Source organism: Stegostoma tigrinum, chromosome 8 (genome assembly GCF_030684315.1).
Source record: "Stegostoma tigrinum isolate sSteTig4 chromosome 8, sSteTig4.hap1, whole genome shotgun sequence".
NCBI classification, from domain to species: domain Eukaryota; kingdom Metazoa; phylum Chordata; class Chondrichthyes; order Orectolobiformes; family Stegostomatidae; genus Stegostoma; species Stegostoma tigrinum.
This window is the reverse complement of record NC_081361.1, coordinates 18,313,531-18,336,607: the sequence shown is the minus strand read 5'-3', so window position 1 is coordinate 18,336,607 and position 23,077 is coordinate 18,313,531.

Below are 23,077 nucleotides of genomic sequence, written 5' to 3'. Positions count from 1 at the left end.
AAGACTATTGAATAGTCCATCGAGTGATGGGGTTTATAAGGAATTAACTCAATGCACATGACATCTGTCAAATTGCAATCTGTCACACCGGGAGCAAGATTATTATTCAAAGATTGGGAAGAAAATGGAGAAATTTGCTGAAGACTAAACATGTTAAATTTTACACTGGCCACACCTCTGCCAGATCTCATAGCAACGGGGAGCTCTACTAATCTGGTTATTCTGTTAGGTTCTGTCACATAATGATCTGCTCTATATCCAGGATAATCCAGCATGAAAAGGATTGGTTGGCAGATGTGAGGCATGGTGCATCCCTTTGACAATCTGCACAAAGTTATTCATGAGAGTAATGCTCCTTTTCATGGAGATTTCCTTCAGATACAAGCATGAGTCAAAGAGACACTGTGATCTGTAACTTCAGCTGCTATCTGAGGCAGAGTGGGCCTGGTTGAGGACCCAGCCCTGACTGTCTGCTAGCATCTCTCTGATATTACTGCCTTAGATGGATAAGGAGAACCAACAATTCAACTGGGGCAACACCAAGATTCTGGGACAAGCAAATCAGAGACAAGCACGGGAATTCCAAGAAGCCTGTACTCCGCAAAGAAAGCCATCAATAAATACATACAGCTCCACCCCACATACACTCCACTGCAAAATGAAAACCAGAAGTGAGGTAATGCAACTTTACAGACTCAGAGTTTAAATAACAGTTGGGAAAACACAACGGCGCTTTATTGGAGGCTGCACTGATGATATTATCGAGCGCGCGAATGAAACGTCTGCCAAACAACACTCCAACTCGGCGAGCCAACCAACCACAACATCTGGAGAAACACAGTTAAGGATTCAGGGGATGACCTTTCATCAACACTAGAGAGAAACAGAAAGGTAGGAGATTTCACACACCAAATCTCTATTTCTTTTGTTCTGTGGAAGAGGCATTAATCTGAAACACTCTGTTTTTATCCCCTCAGATGCAGCCCGATCTGTTCAGTTTTCCTGGCCTTGTTTTAATTGTAACTTAAATTTCCAGTATCAGCAGTGTTTTGCTCTCATGTTCATACCTAAGACATCTATTTGCAATTACCTCAACATATGGAACATTCTCAGAGCTCTCATGAAATCTATGGAGTGGGAGAAACATACATCAACAATGCACCTGCAAACGCTTGTGAACATGTGAACAAGTACTTTAGGATCAATCTTCTTACCTCTTTCCAGATGTAGTAATGGCTCAGGAAGCTGCCTATCTCTTCCTGAGTCAGTATTCTTCTGAGTAAGGGTCATGACACCCTGACAAAATTTCAATGTTGAGAACTTTCAAATGGCTTATGTTGAGGACTCTGTCAATACAAAACATCTGTTGCATTATTTTGAGATAATAAGGTGTAGAGCTGGATGAACACATTAGACCAAGGAGCATCAGAGGAGCAGGAAAGCTGATGTTTCGCGCCCAGCCCCTTCTTCAGAAAAAGGGTCTCTTTTTTCCGGAAGAAGGGTCTAGGCCTGAAATATCAGCTTTCCTGCTCCTCTGATGCAGCTTGGCTTGCTGTATTCATCAGCTCTACACCTTGTTATCTCAGATTCTCCAGCATCTGCAGTTCCTAATATCTGTCAAATTATTATGTCCTATTTCTGAGTCGGAGGTGGGGTTAAAAACTATTGTGGAATAAACCTTTCATAATGTGAAATAACCTGGAATGACCACTAAGCCTGCAGTTTTTCCTGTAATTACTAACTCCCATTCCAATCTTATGTTGACATAGGATTTGAAGTCATGTGGATCACTGTTTAAAAACCTTATCCTGACCTTATAGCTTTGTTGATTCATTGCAGCATGAACCCTGCTTGTTCAGTTTAGAGTCATCTGAACCAAAGCTGCATGGTTCATGCTATGCTCGGACCAGTATGATGTCTCCTATCAGAGACCGGAGGATGGTGCACCAGTAGGGCCTCTGGGTCCCAGTGTCAAGACCACTTTGTCTGTATATTAATGATCTAGATTTGCGCACACAGTTCAAAGTCGCCAAATTTGCAAGATCTGAGAACTGAGAGGTGGGTAGTGTTCAACATCAAGAGGGCAGGGTAGTGGAATGAGTGGACATGTTGGATGAAATTTAATGTAGAGAAGTGCAATGTGATTTGTCTTGGGAGGAAAACATAGGAGAAGCTAGACAAAAGTCACAGCTCAAAAAGGCATGCAGAAGCAGTAGGTTAATTGTGCTCAGATCACTAAAGACAGGACACGTTTACAAATCAGTTAAAGTATGCAGACCCTGGGCTAAGCGAAGGCATAGGAGTGCAAAGACAAAGTGGCAGATTTTCCAAAAAATTGGAATATTATGCTCATTGGCATTTCAGCCCTTCTTTTGCTTCAGCAAGAAGCGACTCCACTTCTCTGACAGGATAGTCTGCTCATGGCTCCTTCAGAAATGCACAGCCATACATCCAACTCTCGTGTTTTGACTGGAACGGTGTTAGCCAGCTGGACATCACAGAATATGAGTTCCCTGACTGGAGCTGTTAGCTTGGTCCAATCAGGAAGCAATGGCTGACAAATATAAGCAGCAGTGTTAGAGGTTCTGACACCCTGAAGACACAGTGCTCGAGTCAAGGACGAGATTGAAGACTTGCTTGTTTGCAAATGTTTTGTCACCCTGCCAGGTAACATCGTCAGTGGGCCTCCCGTGATGAGTTGGCATACTGTTCATCTTGTTATTTATATGCCTCAGAGCCAGACAAATTCCCAGCGACATGGGGAACAACAATTGTCTTGCCATTGGAAAATCCAGAGCAAGAAATTATGATAAATCTGTATTAAACATCACTTCAGCCTCAAGAGAAGAGCTGTGTCTGCTTCTGGGCACTGCACTTTTAAAAAGATGTGAACGCATTAGAAAGAGTACGGGGACGAGAATTATCAAAATGGTTCCAGGAATGAAGAATATCAATGGGGTGGATAGGGTGGAGAAACTGAGGTACTGTGTCCTCAATTATACCCAGAAACTTCTGCCATTGTTGGTCTACTGTCTTCCCCGCTAGGCTCTGCTTCCAGTCGATTTTCGTCAATTCCTCTCTCATGCCCCTGTAATTACCTTTATTTAACTGTAACACCATTACATCTGATTTTGTCTTCTCTCTTTCAAACTGCAGACTGAACTCGACCATATTATGATCACTGCCTCCTAAGTGTTCCCTTACTTTAAGGTCTTTTATAAAGTCTGGCCCATTACATAGTACTAAGTCCAGAATAGCCTGCTCCCTTGTGGGCTCCATCACAAGCTGTTCCAAAAAGCCATCCTGTAAACATTCCATGAATTCTCTTTGGATCCACCAGCAACATTATTCACCCAATCCACCTGGATATTGAAGTCCCCCATGATCACCGTGACCTTGCCTTTCTGACATGCTGTATCTATTTCTCGGTGCATCTTGCACCCCTGGTCCTGATCACTGTTAGGAGGTCTGTACATAACTCCCATTATAGTTTTTTTGCCTTTGTGGTTCCTCAATTCCACCCACACAGACTCCACACCTTCTGACCCTGTGTCATTCAGTGCCATAGATTTAATTCAATTCTTAACTAACAAGGCAACCCCACGCCCTCTGCCCACCTCCCTGTCTTTTCGGTTATGTTGTGAATCCTTGGATGTTTAACTGCCAGTCCTGAACTCGCTGCAACCATGTCTCTGTGATGCCTACCACATCATAATCATTCAAGAGGATTTGTGCTGTTAATTCATCAACTACTTAAAGATCTTGTCTCTCAGAATCTTTTCCAAAAATTTCCCTCTCATTGATGTGAGGCTCACAGGCCTGTAATTTGCTGGAATATCCCTTCTACACTTCTTAAACAGTGCAACAACATTTGACTATTCCCCAGCCCTGTGGGACCTCACCTGTGGCCAAAGATGATACAGAGATGTCTTTAAATGTTCCAGACATTTGTTCTCTTGCCTCCCTCAGTATTCTGGAATGGATCCCATCAGGACCTGGGCACATCACTACCTTAATACTTTTTAAGATGCATAACCCTCTTCCTTTTTAATAGCAACTTAGCTTGAAATTCAACATTCCCTTCCCTGAGAATATCCTCCCCCAATTCCTTCTCTTTGGTGAATACAGACAAAGTATTTGTTTTGGATCTCCCCAACCTCTTCTGGCTGCACACATACATTCCATTCTTTGTTCTTGAGTGGGCTAACCCTTTCCCTGGCTACCCTCTTGCTTTTTATGTATGTCTAAAAAGTTTTGGGATTCCTCTTAATCCCATTTGCTAAAGACCTCTTTTAAATCCTGGTTTAAAATTTTTTCTATTTTCCTTAGACACTTTAAGGGCTTTCTCTGTTCCCATCCTCTTAGTCCATGCATATGCTTCCTTTTGACCAAGATCATAATATCACTGATCATCAAAGTTTCATGTAACTTGTCATACCTATCTTTCATTCTGACTGGAACATGCCATTCCTGAACTTTTATCTCTTGCCTTTTCAAATACTCCCACATATTCTCTGTGGATTTACCCTCAAACAGCCACCTCCAATCAAAATTCTCCAGTTCCTGCCTAATAATGTGGTAGTTCGCCTTCCCATTTAACACCTTCACCTGAGGACTGCTGTTGTCCATGTGCATTTGTATTTTAGTATTGAGAGTTGTATGGTCGCTACTCCCAAAATGCTCCTGACTACAACTTCACTAGCCTAGCTGGGGTCATTTCTCAAAACCAGGTGCAGTATAACCCATTCCTTGAGGGGATTGTTTACAAACTGTGTGAAGAAGCCCTCTTGAATGGTCTTTAGAAATTCTGCCCCATCCGAGCCCCCAGCACAATGTGAGTCCTCTTCAAGATAGGGGACGTTCAAATCATTTACCACAATAACCCTGCTGTTTATACATCTTTCCAAAATCTGTCATAATCTTTTCCCTGTCACCTGCTGACTGTTGGGAGACCTGTAGCATACCCCCAGCATTGTGATTTCACCTTTCGTATTCCTGAGTTCTACCCATTTTGCCTCTCTGTACCAGTCATCTGATGTATCCTCCCTCATTACGGCTGTGAGATGGTCCTTTACCAGTAATGGAACTCCTGCATCCGTTTTACATCCCCTTCTATGACACCTGAAACATCAAAATGCTGGGACATTGAGCTGCCAGTCCAGCCCCTCTTTCAGCCAAGTCTCCGTAATCACAATAACATTGAAGTTCCAAGTACAAAATATTATGTTATGTTATGCTTTTAGGACCTCATCCCTTTTTTTTTAACAGCCCTGTGTTGTTAGTCTGAACATGTACCACAACCACTGGCTGTTTGCCCTCCCCGTCCAGACTGGAATCCAAGGTAGAAAAACCGGAGGCTGGAAGAACACAACAGGCCAGCAGCATCTGGACTGAAGAAAGCTAATACCCGAAACGTTGACTTCTGCATTCTTCCAGATGCTACCTGGCTTGCTGTGTTCTTCCAGCCTCCTGTTTGGACACACACTCTCATTTGCAGCCACAGAAACACTAATATGTTCCCCTTTATGATTGAATCCCCAGTAAGTGTGTGACATTTCCGTGCTTATTTCTCCCTCCCTCTGCAGCAGAGCCAACCATGATGCCATGAATTTGGCTGCTGCTGTTATCCCTTGAGAGGCTATTCCCCTCCGTAGTATCCAAAATGTTACATTTGTTTTGCAGGGGAACAGCCACAGGACATTCCTGGACTGCCTACTTAGCTCTCCTGCACTGCCTGGTGGTCACCTTCTTGCCTGTGGAGTCTGCAGTGTGACTACCTCTCTCGAAGTGCAGATTTCTGCTGTTTTTCTCCATTTGAATAAAACAGCTCTTTTGTTTGTCCTTCCAAAATTAACAACTTTGCATTTTCCCACATTATACTCCATTTGTTTTTTGCCTACTCAGAAATCAATATCTCTTTGTGAACTGTTTGCATCCCTCTCGCAACCTGCCTTTCACTTATTTTTATGTTTTCTGCAAGTTTGGCCCAGGTACTTACACTTCCTTGCTCCAAGTCAGTTATGTACGTTGGAAACTTTTGCGGTCCCAGCACTGATCCCTGTGAAAATCACAGGTCACCAAGTTGAAAAAAAACCTCTCATCCTGGCTCACTGTTTCCTGGCTGTTAGCCAATTCTCCATCCATGTTAACATGTCACCTCCAACACCATGGGCTTATTATCTTGAGACTTAACCTTATGTAAGGTACCTTGTTGAATGCCAACTTGAAGTCCCAAAACAACACATGTACTGGTTCCTCCCTAATTGCTCTGGTTGAGCATTCTTCAAAAAACTAATAGTCAGACATGATTTCTCTTTCATCGAGTCATGATCGCTCTGTTTAATTAGATTATTGTTTTCCAAATGCACTGTCATTATTTCCTTAATTATTGATCCCAATATTTTTTCAGCATTAAATGTTTGGGCTAACATTTGTCTCCCTCTCTTTTTGAATAGGGGTGTCACATTGGCAGTTTTCCAGATACTTCCCTAGAATCCAAAAGTTAGGAAAACTATAACAGTACGTCCACTATTCCTGGAGCCACCTCTTTTATCCGTAACACCAATGCTTGTCCCAGCACTAGGTGCCCCATAGCACTGATAAGACAATCATTGCAAATACCATTATTCAACAGTCCTGCACATAAATTCTTTGAAACTATGTCAAGAGCAATGTGGTCTTTGCACTGAATTTTGCATTTCACAAATGGCATGGGGTCAGTGGTGCAAGTGAGTAGACGGATATTAGAGGCCTTTTTTAATGGCGGCACCTTTCCCACATATTGTGAACAAACTGGTAGAGCCATTATTTGTTCAACCAGTTGCTTCATCACCTGACCCTAAAGAGATTTCCTATGTGGTACCAAGGTACCTGCCTTGCTTTCTCGGATTATAACTATCAATTACCCCAGATACGTAGTTCGTGGAGGTGAGCTCTCGACACATAAATTGCTGATAGGAGGTTATAGATAGTGAAACAGCACTAATCAGACACGAAATATGCTCACACCACCATCAGCCCAGAATTTGCCTTCTACTTCGAAAGAATAAAACAAAAGATCACAATTTAATTGTTTTATTTAAAACAAACAGAAGAACATTGAAAATATTTACTAAACACTGTCTTTAGAAACAAAACTTAGACAAAGAACTCAGATGATTTCCTCTTTTACCATGCCGAGTATTGTTGGCACAGACTAGATGTTGAAGCATTTTAGTATTGAGTGGTTATGTATAATTATCTAATTAGTGAATTCTATATTAGGCACCAAGCGATTTACAGGAGGAGGAGGAAGGAAAATACGTAAGATCTTTCAAAAATCCAAGCAGTGAGCTCCCTGAAGCCCGTCCGCACCAGAGCTCATTGACACACAGATTCACATTCAGGAAGGAGAATTGAACATTGCCTGTGGAAGACATGTCTGCTAGAAATGTTAAAGTGCTTCAGTACTTGCTGTTCCTGGTACAATTTATACATAGTGCAAATGTGAATTTGGTAGAGACTCAAATACTGTTGAAATATTTTTGTTACAGAGTATTCTTGACATTTTGCTCCTTTAAATGGATTTTGCGTCCATTTGAAAAGCACCTGAGAACGTGATTGCATTGAGATGAAAAGGTCAATGAGTCAGATTAGGCAGTTAACCATTAAGACCCACATGAAACAATGACAGTTCTAAGTAATGGAATATAAGCAGATAAACAAGGAACTAATAGTGTATTACAGTCGTTATGTCTTAGATGATCTGGTCCCTAATGCATCTTTTGAATACCTTTTATCCCCAAAATGGTTTGCGCTTTACAAATATATACTCTTTTGCACACACGCACCTCACAATATAACAATTCAATATAAATTCATTATAAAGCTGAACATTAATTAAAATACAAGTTGAGTCTAAAACAAGTGTAACCACGAGCAATAATGAACAGTTCTATTATTTCTTGCAGTTTCCCTTGTTTAAAACATATCAATGGGTTTTTAATCCAGGATAGTTTAAACCACTGGAAGAATAAAGATTGAGGGCACAAAAGGTGCGCTGAAGACTTTAAAGATTTAGCCAAACATTTCAGCTGAAGTATTCAGCATCCCACCAATGATCTGGATGAATGGTTCGTTTGTTCGATTTTTCCCTGAAATGGCTTGCACTTTACAAATATATCTCATACACACTCTCTCACTCTTACACTCTCACAGTTTCATTCACAGTCTCACACTTATATACACAGACTCTCTCTCAGTCTCACATCCAATCTCTCACAGACTCACACTTACATGTAGTCTATCTCACACAGTCTCACTCACAATGCAGCCTCACTCACAATTTCTCTCTGTCTCTCACTTACTCTCACTCAGTCTCACTCATACTTCACATGGCCTCACACACTCAGTTTCACTCACACATTTGGGCTGATTTACATACATGGACTCATTCTGACTTGCCACAGTTTCACACACACAGTCTCATCCATACTGAGCCTTACAGTCTCACTCTGACACTCTCACTCGCACAGTGTCACTCAGACAAACTCAGTTTCATTCACACAACCTCACAGTCTTACTCGTGTTACCTCACAGTCTCACTCACATACCTCATTCTCTCACACAGTTTCACACTAACTTTCTCACTCACACATGGTCTCACTCACAGTCTCATTTGATTTCACATAGTCTCATGCTCACGCACACATTCACACAGTCTTAATCGCACAAACTCACAGTCACACGCAGTTTCACTCACACACAACCTGTCAGTGTCAGTTATATACAAGCTCACTCTGACTCTCACTCACACAATTTCACTCACACACATGGTCTGACGCTGACTTCACACAGTCTCACACACACCTCAGTTTGACTCTCACTCTCACAGAGACATTCACACTGTGTCACACACACAAACTCAGCCTCAATCATGCACATGCTGACACTTGACTCTCACTCACATACAAACTCAGTCTCACTGACACAGGCTCTCTCTGACACTCTTACTCACACAGTCTCATTTTGAGTTCACACACTCTCACTCAGTCCTAAACACAACCTCACAGTCTCACACACACAACCTCACAGTGTCTCACAAACACACACTCACAGCCTCACTGACTCTCATTCAGTCTCACTCACACACACCATCTCACTAACAATCTCACTCTGACGTCAGAGACAGCACGAACTGCAGATGCTGCAGTCAGAGATAACACAGTATGCAGCTGGAGGAACACAGCAGACCAGGCTGTATCAGAGGAGCAGGAGAGTCAATGTTTTGGGTTGGGACCCTTCGACAGGACTGGAGAAATAGAAGGGTGCTGGGAAATAGAGGGAGTAGGGGTGGGGTTGGAGGAAGGTAGGTGGGATGGTGATAGGTGGATGCAGGTAGTGGTAGTGGGGATTGGTCAGTGGGAAGGATGGTGGAGATAGGTGGGAGAGCAGATGGACAGGTTGTGTCAGGTGAAGGAGATGGGCACGAGATGGAGGGTGAGACATGGGATGAGGCCAGGGTGGGGAAATTTGAGACTGATGAATTCTGTGTTCAGGCCATTGGGCTCTGGGCTTATGAGGTGGAATATGAGGTGTTGTTCCCCCCAGTTTGTGTGTGGCGTAACGGCGCTGAAGGAGGCCCAGGATGGACATGTAACGCGGAGTGGGAGGGGTGTTAAAATGGTTGGCGTCCAGAAGGTGTTGTTGGTTACAGTGTAGAGAGTGCAGAAACTCCGCGAATCGGTCACAAAGTCTGCACTCAGTCTCACCGATGTAGAGGAGGCCACTTCGGGAGCAATGGATAAAGTAGACCAGGTTGTTGGGTGTACAGGAGAACCCGTGTTGAAAATGGAAATTTGTGCTGGGCCTAGGATGGAAGTAAGGGGAGGATGGTAAGTGTAGGGGCAGTTGTTTTACCGCCTGCAGTGGCAGGGAAAAATGCTGGGTGCGGTGTGGTTACTGGGGAGTGTGGCGTGGACGAGGGAGTCACAGAGTGAATGGTCCCTATGAAAGGGGTGGGGAGTGAAATGTCTCTGGTGGTGTGGTCAGATGATTGAACTGTATCCAGCATGTCATTCTCTGCCATTTCTGTCATGTACATTCTGACCCACCCCCAAAGAGATGTTTCATTCCCCAATCCTTTCACAGGGACTGCTCGCTGCACGACTCCCTTGTCTTCCAACATTCCCCACTAACTTGCCCCTACACTTAACCCACTCACCACCATCCAAGGCCATGACAAATTTCCATTTCCAGCAGGGATTCACCTGTACATCCTTAACCTGGTCTGCCGTACCTGTTGCTCCCGATGTTAGCTCCACTGCAACGGTGAGACCAAGCGCAGACGTGGGGACCCATATGCTATAATAAACAACACCTTCCAGTTGCCAACCGTTTTAACTGCCCTTCTCACTCCCTGCGTGACTTGTCCATCCTGGGGCTCCTCCAGTGCCAAGGACCTCAACTTAACCGCTCTGTTGATCTAAAACACCCTCAATCGCATCTTTTGCATTTCCCACACTTCTGCCCTCAAACCCCCTCTCCCCAACAGCACATCCCTCACCTTCCTGGACCTCTCAGTCTCCATCTCAGGCAACCAGCTTGTAACTGATGTCCATTTCAAGCCCACCGACTCCCACAGCTACCTAGAATACACCTCCTCCCACCCACCCTCCTGCAAAAATTCCATCCCCTATTCCCAATTCCTCCGCCTCCGCCGCATCTGCTCCCACGATAAGACATTCCACTCCCGCACATCCCAGATGTCCAAGTTCTTTAAGGACCGCAACTTTGCCCCCACGGTGATTGAGAACGCCCTTGACCGCGTCTCCCGCATTTCCCGCGACACATCCCTCACACCCCGCCCCCGCCACAACCGCCCCAAGAGGATCCCCCTCGTTCTCACACACCACCCTACCAACCTCCGGATACAACGCATTATCCTCCGACACTTCCGCCATTTACAATCCGACCCCACCACCCAAGACATTTTTCCATCCCCTCCCCTGTCTGCTTTCCGGAGAGACCACTCTCTCCGTGACTCCCTTGTTCGCTCCACACTGCCCTCCAACCCCACCACACCCGGCACCTTCCCCTGCAACCGCAGGAAATGCTACACTTGTCCCCACACCTCCTCCCTCACCCCCATCCCAGGCCCCAAGGTGACATTCCACATTAAGCAGAGGTTCACCTGCACATCTGCCAATGTGGTATACTGCATCCACTGTACCCGGTGCGGCTTCCTCTACATTGGGGAAACCAAGCGGAGGCTTGGGGACCGCTTTGCAGAACACCTCCGCTCAGTTCGCAACAAACAACTGCACCTCCCAGTCGCAAACCATTTCCACTCCCCCTCCCATTCTCTTGATGACATGTCCATCATGGGCCTCCTGCACTGCCACAATGATGCCACCCGAAGGTTGCAGGAACAGCAACTCATATTCCGCCTGGGAACCCTGCAGCCATATGGTATCAATGTGGACTTCACCAGTTTCAAAATCTCCCCTTCCCCTACTGCATCCCTAAACCAGCCCAGTTCATCCCCTCCCCCCACTGCACCACACAACCAGCCCAGCTCTTCCCCCCCACCCACTGCATCCCAAAACCAGTCCAACCTGTCTCTGCCTCCCTAACCGGTTCTTCCTCTCACCCATCCCTTCCTCCCACCCCAAGCCGCACCCCCAGCTACCTACTAACCTCATCCCACCTCCTTGACCTGTCCGTCTTCCCTGGACTGACCTATCCCCTCCCTACCTCCCCACCTACACCCTCTCCACCTATCTTCTTTACTCTCCATCTTCGGTCCGCCTCCCCCTCTCTCCCTATTTATTCCAGTTCCCTCCCCCCATTCCCCTCTCTGATGAAGGGTCTAGGCCCGAAACGTCAGCTTTTGTGCTCCTGAGATGCTGCTTGGCCTGCTGTGTTCATCCAGCCTCACATTTTATTATCTTGGAATCTCCAGCATCTGCAGTTCCCATTATCTCTAAAGATAGAATCCCCCTTGTCCTCACATACCATCCCACCAACCTCCGCTTCCAGCACATCATTCTCTGCCACTTCCAACAGCTACAATCCGACCCCAACACCAAAGAGATATTTCCCTCCCCACACCTATCTGCCTTTCATAGGGACCACTCACTCCATGACTCCCTCATCCACTCCACACTCCCAACTAACTCCACACCTTCCCCTGCAACCAAAATTAGCAGGAAGTGCTACACCTGCCCCTCCACCACCCCCCTCACCTCCATTCAAGTCCCAAGACAAACTTGCCATATCTGGCAGGGGTTCGCCTGTACATCCTACAATCTGGTCTACTGTATCTGTTGCTCCCGATGTGGCCTCCTCTACACTGGGGAGACCTTCCACAGACTCAGTGACCGATTCACAGAACATCTGTGCTCAGTACACTATCCAGTTGCCAAACATTTTTAACTGCCGCTCCTGCATCCTGGGTGACACATCCATCCTGGGCCTCTTCCGGTGCCAAGGACCAGAACTTCCCTGCTCCGTTCATCCAAAATGCCTTCAACTGTATCTCTTGCACTTAATGTACTTCTGCCCTCAAATTCCCTCCCCCCAACAAAAATAAGGACAGAGACGCCTGCTCCTCACATATCCCCCACCCCGCCACTGACCTCTGCATCCATCACATTATCCTGTGCCATTTCTGTAACATACAATCCCGGCCTAAAAGCAAACATATTCAACTCCCCATCCTTATCGCCCTTCCATAGCGATCGTGCACTCTGCAACTCCCTCATCTGCTCCACTCTCCACTAACCCCACCACCCCAGCATCTTTCCCTGCAGCCGCAGAAAGTAATACACCTGCCCATACGCCTCTCCCCTCACCTCCATCCGAGATAAACTTTCCATACCCAAAAGGGGCTCACCTGTACATCCTACAACCTGGTCTACTGCATCCGTTGCTCCCAATGTGGTGACCTCCACATCAGTGAAGCCAAGCACAGACTTGGGGACCAATTCGTGGAGCACCTGCCCTCTGCTTGCCACAAATGCAACACCTCTTGGTTACTAAGCATTTTAATACCCCCTCCCACTCCCTTGGTGACACGTCCATCCTGAGCATCCTCCAGTGTCACAATGGTACCACCCGCAAACTGGAGGAGCAGCACCTCATATTCCACTTTGGAAGCCTACAGCCCAGTGGCCTAAACATGAAATTCACCAGTTTTAAAATCTCTCCACCACCCAGCCTCATCCAATGTCCAACCCTCCATCTCATCCCCGCCTCCTTGACCTGACACAACCTGTCCATCTTCTCTCCCACCTATCGCTCTGCCGTTCCCACTGACCAGTCCCCACTACCCCTTGCTGCACTCACCTATCACCATCGCACCTAACTTTCCCCAGCCCCACCCCTCCTCCCTCTCTTTATTTCCCAGATCACTTCTCCCTCCGTGGTCGTGAGGAAGTGTTGACTCTCCTGTTATCTTATGTTGCCTGACCTGTAAGGTTCGTTCAGCTCCACACTGTGCTGACTCACTCTGAGTTCACACAGTCTCAATCTCACATACAGACACACACACAGTCTCACTCGCACAAACTCAGTCTCACTCTGACTTCACATGGTTTCACTCACACACATTGACTTACACACGGTCTCACTCATACTCACTCTCACTTTGAGTTCGCAGTCTCAATCACACATGGTCTTATTTCACACTCAATCACACATGCTCTCTCACACTCTATCTCACTCAGTCTCACTAGTACTCACAGTCACACACACTCAGTGACTCATTCTTATTTAGTCTCACACAGTCTGACTCTGAAACTCTCACTCACACAGTCTCACTGTGACACAAACTCAATTTCACACACAGTCTCAGTTTCACTTCACACAGTCTCACTCACGCATTGTATACCTCACACTCAGTCACACTCACAGGCTCACTCAGTCTTTCTCTCACACAGTCTCACTCTGACACTCTCACTCATCTCACATAGACATCCTTAGTCAGACACATGGTCTCACTCACATCGTCTCACTCTCAGACACACACTCACAGTCTCATTCACACAAATGCACAGTCTCATTCACATACAAATTCCTAGGCCCTCACACATAATATCACCCTGACTATCTCTCTCACAGTCTTACACGGTCTCATTCTGACTTCACACTGTCCCACTCTCTCATACACACAGTCTCATTCACACTCCAACTCTCGGTCTCACTCACACAGTCTCACGCTGACTCTCACTCACAGCCTCACTCACACATACTTTCTTATTCATACAGTCTTGCTGTAACTTGACACAGTCTTAGTCTTAACGCACATTCACACGTTCTCATTCAGACACAAGTTCTTCGGCTTACTCAGACATAGGCTCACTCTGACTCTTACTCACACGGCCTCACTCACACACACGGTCTCACTCTGACTTTCCACAGTCACACAATCTCACTCACACACATGGTCTGCCTCACACTTTCACAATCTCAATCACATAGTCTCACTCTCACAATCTCATTCACAGTCTCACTCTGACTTCACACAGTCACACTCACATACTCACACACTTGGTCTCATTCATACAGCCCGTATGATATAACAATTCAACATAAAATTATTATAAAATTTAACATTAAGTAAAAACAGTTAAGGTCTAAAACAAGTGGAATATCCCACTGGCAATAATAACCAAGTCTATTATTTCTTGCAGTTGCCCTTTGTTGAAGGCATGTCAATGGGTTTATATCCAGATTAGTGTAAACCATTGGAAAAATAAAAATATTGAAGTTAGGAATAGTATGCTGAAGAGTTTAAAGGCCAAACCAAACACTTCAATCGAAGTATTTACCATACTGCCACTGATTGGACAAATAGCTGGTTTGTTTTATACCAAACTACCGTGGAGGAACCCAGGCAAATTCAATCGCAATTGGTCATAAGATTGATACATAAAAGATTTTTTTTTCATCCAATCAGTTGAAACATGTCTGTGATATTCACGGAAGACAGATGGCAGGGTTAAATTCTGCAACCTTCCATCAAAAATAGCTGAAGTGCAAGATGTTTCAAAAGCAGAGACAAGCACTGCACTCAAAAGTCTGAAGTTAATGTTATCGACGTTGACTGAAGGCAAGTCACTGTTTTCCAAAATGTCCAATAATTTAAAGTAGAATACTGTCAAGATCATTTATTCATATATTGCAGGGTTTTGAATACTAAACAGAGGTTTAGATCCAATAGAGTCACATGAAACAGTACATTCCTTACAGCTAAAACTTCCAGAGACCTGAAGATCTTCTTTTGTTGAATCCGGGTATCCTCATGCTCAGTGGTCTGTATACATACCAGCCTCTCAGAATGAAGTTGTAATTCACTTTCTTGTTCATTGCATACAAGTTAGCATCATCTGGAAGTATGAGCATTGAAAAAGCAGAGGAAAAGCACATTATTCACATGTGCTTTCATAATATTGATTGTACACAGGTCCAACTGCTTCCTGGATATTGATATTTCTCTAGCTGGGAGAAACAGAACTAATTTGTTGCAAGGGTTACAAAACACAACAGAAAATCTTGGAGTTACACCATCCTTAGGTAAAATCAATAACTGAAAATCGTTATATTTTAGACCCATTCTCAGGATGAGCATTGTTGGTCAAGACTAGAATTCATTTCATATCCCTAGATGCCCGATGGCACGTGCCTTCTTCATGACAGTTTGTACAGTCAAGGAGCTTTATTCGGCCACATCTGAGGCCAGTGAAGAGTCAGCCAAGCATACACTAGCCCAGGTAAAGATGTCAGATTTTCCTTCCTAAAGTACAATGCAAAACCCCAATTGGTTCATGAACGATCCAGCAGCTACACAGTCATTTCTGCTGATACCGGCATCAAACACAAAAAGATGCAGTGTAATCAACGTGAAAACACTGAGAAAAGCAATCATTTCCTTCAGCATTGAATCGGAATCTTCAAGCTAACACCACTGGGGCACCTAAATCAAACACAAATCAGTGATCCAGCGTATGACCATTTTCTGAAGGCAGTGATAGATGCACAGTAAAAGCCAACTTTGTCAGTGACACTTGCATCCAGTGGATTGATTTTTCTTTTCTCTGAAAACTGACAGGGAAGGTATGCTGCAGACACATTGGGACTCTTCATTTTAACAAGGCATTCTGTTTAACACAGTCTGGATAGTATGTTTTAAACTACAGCAGAATTAAACCCATAACTCCTCATTTCTACTGTACACCAGGAAATGGTGGGGGGAGGGTTGCTGCAGATTAGCAATTTGGCAGCAGTGATCCCACCCATATTTCTTGCCTCTCAGCCATGGGCCAAAGGAAGGGAAAAAAAGATTAATTTCAGCAACAGAAAACATTTTATTGGAATAACCAGGTAGAATAAGAACGAACAAAGCAAAACAATGTGAATAATTCAGGATTTGATGCCACAGCCACCTCAGAATCATTCAATATGGCTTTAAGTGGTTCTGATGAAGGGCTGCTGGACCCAGAACATTAACCCTGATTTCTGTCTACAAGTGCTGCCACACCTGCTGTGCTTTACCAGCAGGTGCTGAGTTTGAGCATTTTCAGCTTTTTTTTGGCTTTAAGGCAATCAAATGAAATAAGTTGCTTTTATTAGGTGCAGATATTAGCTGTTTATTGGCTTACGTTCCTCAGAGTTGAATCCTGCTGAACATAGTTGGGTATGTTCAATTATATGAATTTAGATATCTTCAGCTTTTTGGTGAATTCAGAAGAAAATATCAATCCCCTTGCAGTGATTATGCCATTCAGAAATAGATCTAGCTTAAATTGATGCAATTTCCATTGCTCAACTTCATTTGATTCAATGATCTGTGCTAGATCAAAATCCTGAGGATGCTTAGGTTCAAAGTTGAGCACGGTCATGGCTTTCTTCAAAATTTCAGATACCCTATCTTGATTCGTCACCTAAATAAAACAGTATTCACTTTTCACTTAATGCATTAGACATGCGCACACACACATACAGACAAAATAAATGAAATATGTTAAAGCCTTAATTTCCAAATGGCTTATAAACATCGCTGTTGTCACCCAAATGACGAATTGGTCCATTACACTAAAAGCTGTAAAAGTTACATTAATAAAATAATGACTGGTAGGACCGTTATTGTAAAACCTGCCTTTGATGCCCCATAAACCATAAACTGTGAACAGTAAAGGCTGGAATTTGAATGGAAACACAGCCCAGTAAGTAATAATTTAAATAAGCCACTTCCATCCCCTCCCACCCAAAACACCCATACCATTTGCCTACTTTTAACATTTATTGTCAATACAGCAAATGGCTTAATGTTGTTTATGAAGTTTGAAATTTCCTAATGCTGTGCTTATTCGTATATAATGATTCATATATAATTCGCATATAATGATTCAGCAATTTGTGATTTGAAGACAGTGCAAATATTTAACACTCAATCGTGAATTGCTCAGGAATAATATTCGATCGGCAGGATATTTGAAAACATCAATTATTTTGGGAAATTGTCTGCTTTTGTTTAATTCTATATATATTTAGAGCTCACTTCTCTCAGCTCAAGTTTGAGCAATGACCTGTAAGATGAAATACACGAGCAGATTTGCCATTTTTTGGAGAACTGCAACATTTTTTGGTTGACTAGACTCATGCTTAATTTCACTTTAATTGCACCATAGTTCATGGCTAAAAAAATTACATTTGCCAGCCACTCAAATCAAAGATCATCATAAATATATTAACAAACAACAAATTTGAAAAATATCACAGAAGTTATGGAATTAACTTCCTGAGGAAGTGGCAGATGTTGGCACAATTACAATGTTTGAAAGACATTTGGATAAGTACTGAAATTGGAAAGGTTTGGAGGGATATTTTATGCTATATGTTTCTACAGCTCTATAAGTGGTAGAGTCAAATATTACACAATTAGAGGTTATGTTAACTAACATCCTGTAAATTGATCTTTTTTGAATAACTGATACCTTTTCCACTCTGTATGCATACACTGTAAACGATTCATCACTGATGTTAGTAATTAATTGCTGATGCACTGGATTTTCTAAAATATGTTTGATAAAGTAGCACACAAGTGTGCGAGCAAAATTGAAGCCTGTGGAATGAAATGGGCTGTGGTGGTGTAGACACAAAATTGTATAAGATTGAGAATACAGAATCATGAATAACAGTCGTTTGTTCAGACTAACTAAAGGAGATGAGGGAAACTGTTTCCTGGCCCTTCTGACACTGTGTACCAAGGACAACATCAAGGGTCATTGGTGGGGAGAAAAGGCAAAAAAAAAATTCTGCTTTTTCCAAACCACAATATCTGAATCTGCAGTTAAAGCAGATTAAATTACTTTCACAAGAGGACTGAATAATTACATACAGTAAAATTTGCAGGGCCGTGGTAAAAAGGGCAATGGGGAGGGACAAATTAGATACTTTTTACTGAGATTTAGCACAGACACATTAAGCCAAAGTTTTTTTTTGTTTTGTAACAACATTCCGTGATTCTCCAGCTGGCCTCTAACAATGGTGTTTGTTGGCAAAAATATATTCCACCAGGAGACATTGTCGTCATTTTGGTTGAGAATTTAGTTTTCTGTATTTCATAGATGTTTAACTTAAATTGGCTGTTTGCTATTTGCTTATCCAAATTCTGCCTCAAATCTGAGGCTGGTTCTGCTCCAGGTCCAACTCTCTGACAAGCTAACAAATATTCTTTTTACCAGGGTAGAGATGGTGTTCGTTAACAATATTTAAATACCAGAAGCAATTTCCCACACATCACACTGACTTCTGTGGAGCCACAATCAAAGAGTATCACTGATTCTGTCAAGGAAAATAAATGATCAAACCAAACAATCAATATGCGGTCCAATTTGGCCAATATTCCTCAGGCTTTCCTGAAGTAGTCAGTAGGCAATTATTCTATTTTGCACTCTTCCGCGACCCATTTTTGATGTGCTTACTTCCATGCTCCAGCCTTTTAAATTTCACATGAGCCAAATCCAGGAAAGAAATAGTCAATGTCTCTGCTAATATCACTCGATTAGTTGACAGATGGACCAAAGTGCCTGTGGTCAGCGAACTGAAGACCTGGTGCCTCCTTGCTGATTTATTGTACAGTTAATGGTGTGGGTTAATTTGTGGTTTTTTCTCTTCAGTAGTTATCAGCCCATCCCTAAAATGGGGTAACAGAGTTCTGCACTTTACGATGTACATTTAAAGGAGAAGTGCAAGGAAAATGCGTTTGGGCCTAAAACCTAAACATTGCTGGTGCGTTGCAAAAGAGTATCTAAATGATGGTCAAAGAACTTCCATTGAACAAAGAAAAACTTCAGTAATGTGGAAAATACGCAATGAATATGAATGCATGGCAACAAATAATTTGGATAAAAAATCCTCTTGCATTTATGTTGATACTGACAGAAAGCAATGACAATTATTTAGACCAAGCATGACTAGAGAAAACAATCCAGGCACTTACCAGAGTAGTTTTGAATTTTTTTTTTGCTTTATCTTCCTCTAATCCAACTTGGATGAAACAGTTTTCCCCATTTTGGTGGTTGTACCTAGGACGTGTTGTATCCCAGAAACTGCCCGAGCAAGCACACTTATGAGACTTGGGAATGTAGCAATGTGGTTTTGATGGTGCACCATTGTTAGATGAAACTCCAGAGGAGGTGGTGTCCATGGATTTTAATGACTATGGAATAATTATTTTGTTTAAGAAGACTTCTGTCAATTGTTACATCTTTGACAGTTCCCTCTTTGCAGTGATGTTTATTATTCCACATGATTTGCTGCCCTTAAAGGTGAAGGCATTGTGCGCATTACAGCTTCGTTATAAGAACAGCAAGTTGTGCATGATTTCTTGCTAGTTGCTCTCTTATGAAATCTTTTACTTGTAGTTCTTTCCTTTACCACTAAAGATCACTTGTGAGGAATTATATTCCTGTTTGAATTGACTGGCTGTTAAGCCAACATCAAAAAATCATCACTTAGCACACCAATAAACTACTAAGCTAGTTTCTTTAAGCGCAATAACATTGCCATCATTTCATTTGACCGTTTAAACTGGTGCTTCAATTCTAAGTTTGTCAGATAAACCCTTTGGGATTTCACTTTGCACTCAGTATTTGAACATGCTCACATAAATATTTATCTGTCTGTTTCACCCCGCTATGCCCAGATATCTTGAATCCAACTACACTGTGTGAAGTTAAAACATATTTATGACACTGTGGGTGACTGCAAATTGTGTAGGTCAGAATGCATGCGGGACAGCACTACTGACAGAGAGGCAGAGAAAGCAAGAGCAAAACACATGAAGGAATAGAACCAAAGAAACTAGAAGCAAAATCATCCAAGTCACTGCAGCTCTTAGTTTATTATTAATATAGAGGCAATCACAACACTAAACAGAATCCATAAAAAGGAAAAGGGTATTTTAAAACAAAAAATACCACTCCAAAACACCTAAACATGACCCAATGCTTAACCCAATTCTTGGGAGAATAAATTGCTAAAACATCCCTGGGACAAGTCCTAGACATATTCTATAAACATCAACGATGACACAACTTTGATAATCTCCCAGGATATAATGGTCCTACGCAGGGAACACACTAATCAACATCTAAAAGGCCAATTATAAAAGAAAAACAAAACATTCAGTCAAGAGGTCTCCACGCAGAGAGCTGCATTACTTTATTGCAATTGCTGGATCAAGACCTAGCCAACATATTCTAAAGTACTGATTTTGTGGACAATGCACTTTAATCTGCTGCAGACATAGCCCATGCACTAAAATTACTCTGCAGAAATTAAAAATGATGTTAAAAATTAAAGATGAAATATTTTGGTTATTAGTGTGATGATCTTTTCAAAAACAAATAACATGTATAGCTTCCTTTATGTTTTAAAAAAAGTTATATAAAATAGCTAAGCAAAAGAAAGCAAACCTGCACATCTCAAAGAAAAGCCAGCTTTCACTTCATGAGGGAATAATATTTTTTTCTGGAATCAGATGCTTCAGTAATCAGCACAAAGGTAGAATTTTGTTGGGAACAGGATAGCTGCCTTGCTTTGTTCTGAAACCAAGTAACCCAACTTTGGTAAGCGGGACCTAGGATTGGAAAATTGCTGGCAGCAACCAAACATGAGGATGCTTTGTGCAGCTGGGTTCAAATTAAGGATTTCAGTCAGTCTGAAACCTCAAAATGGCTATAAGGCCATTAGCTCTTAAAAGAAGGGGGAAGTGGATTGGCCAAGCGGTGACCCAGCTCCAGTGGTTGAGGCAGTATCACTGAGTACTCTTGCATCCTCTCAAAAGGATAGGATAAGGGAGGGCAGGAAGACAGAAGAAAGGAAGAAAAGAAATAAATCTTTTTAAAATAGTATTTGGACATTATTAGACAAACCAGAGTCTCCTAAAGCGACCTATTTTATGTGGTGAGTGCCTCGTTGTCTCACCTTTTCCGGTGGCTTTTGCGAGGTGCTGGGCTCTTCCATTTCCAAGTTGTGAAATCAGATGAAATGCTGGCTGAGGTAATGCTCTGTCCTGAATCCTCACTCTCAAGGTATTCTGGCTGCACAGAGCTTTTAGTTAGAGTGCTGTTTGCTTCAACACCTCTCCTTGAAAACAGGCTGCATAAGGAAAAGGGGACACATCAGAAATATTGAAACGTCATTACATTCTAGACAAACTATTCAAAAAAAAATAAACTAGGATGAAGGAATACTGATGATGTGAGTACCAGGAGTTTGAATTATGCCACTTTTGACCTGTGAGAAGTTAATAGTGTCACACTAATACCAAGAGTTAGTTTTACTAATGTTGAACAGTGTTACATTGTCTAATAGTTAGGGAGTATATGGATAGGTGGTAATGTTTTGCATATTCAGATGGCAGAAGAATCTGGACTTTTTACAATGTTATTTGACCTCCTATCTACCCAGTTCTTATGAAAAGGAAAATGTGGACTTGAATACCCAGAGAGTGGAAAATATCCCCCAAACTGGCCACATGCTAAAAATGTACATAATTTCTTCCTGAAAACTGAAGTTTATTAAAAATAAAAGTTAAAACAAAGTTACACCATTGATACTTGATAGAAAACTGTGTACATCACTTTGAAAGATAAGATAGTGAACTCTTAATTTGGTCTTCAGCATATTGGTACTGAAAAGTTAGGATTTCTATTCAGTAACTTGCATTTAGATTGCACATTCAACATAGAAAATTTTCCAAAACTTTCAAAAGAAGTACAGCAGATGGCATGATAAAAATTTCCCACACTGAAAATCCTGATTGTTGGCACATTAGGCATGAAATAATACAGGGAACAAGAGCAGATGGTTGCTGAAATGTGAGATTGCAAATTAATCTGCAGAGTTGATTGCCTGCACTTCAACAATCACATTTCACCTACGGAACCTAAATCACATACATAGAACATCCACACTCATGTAAAGAGAAGATATTCCAGGAAATGAATAAGTGTTTCCCTTCTCTTTCTTGATTTCGATATAACAGTCACATTGTCACGGTCCAGGTCACTGCAAGGCACAACACAGGAACAAGACATGGTTTTAACTCTGAAACTCTACATGGGTGTGTGGGGGAGAAAATCAGACTTTGTTGAGATCTGCTCAATCCTTGCCAATTGTACAGAAATATAAAATAATATCTCCAACTCAGGAAAATTACTGAAAAAAAATAACTTTGAAGTCTTTATGCATGCATGTACGACAACACAAAAACATACTTTCATGTCAACTTTCGCATGGAAATATATTTGAGTTCTGAGGTGGAGCTTCAAGTGTGAGAAGCATGGCCGAAATTTTTTCAGCAAAAGATATTTTTACTGCCTGCTGACCCACAAAGTAGAACACGAATCTGACTTTTCACTCAACACTGTTAAACATTGCTAGTTTTCATGATATAGGCCCACAAATATGCAAAGTCATTTCACTGCAACACCTTTTTTGTTTAATTATCTCTCAAACAAATTCAATAAGGTGAAATTTTGCCATGGTGTATAAACTTCTCAGTGGATAAATGAGAATCGTGAGGCAA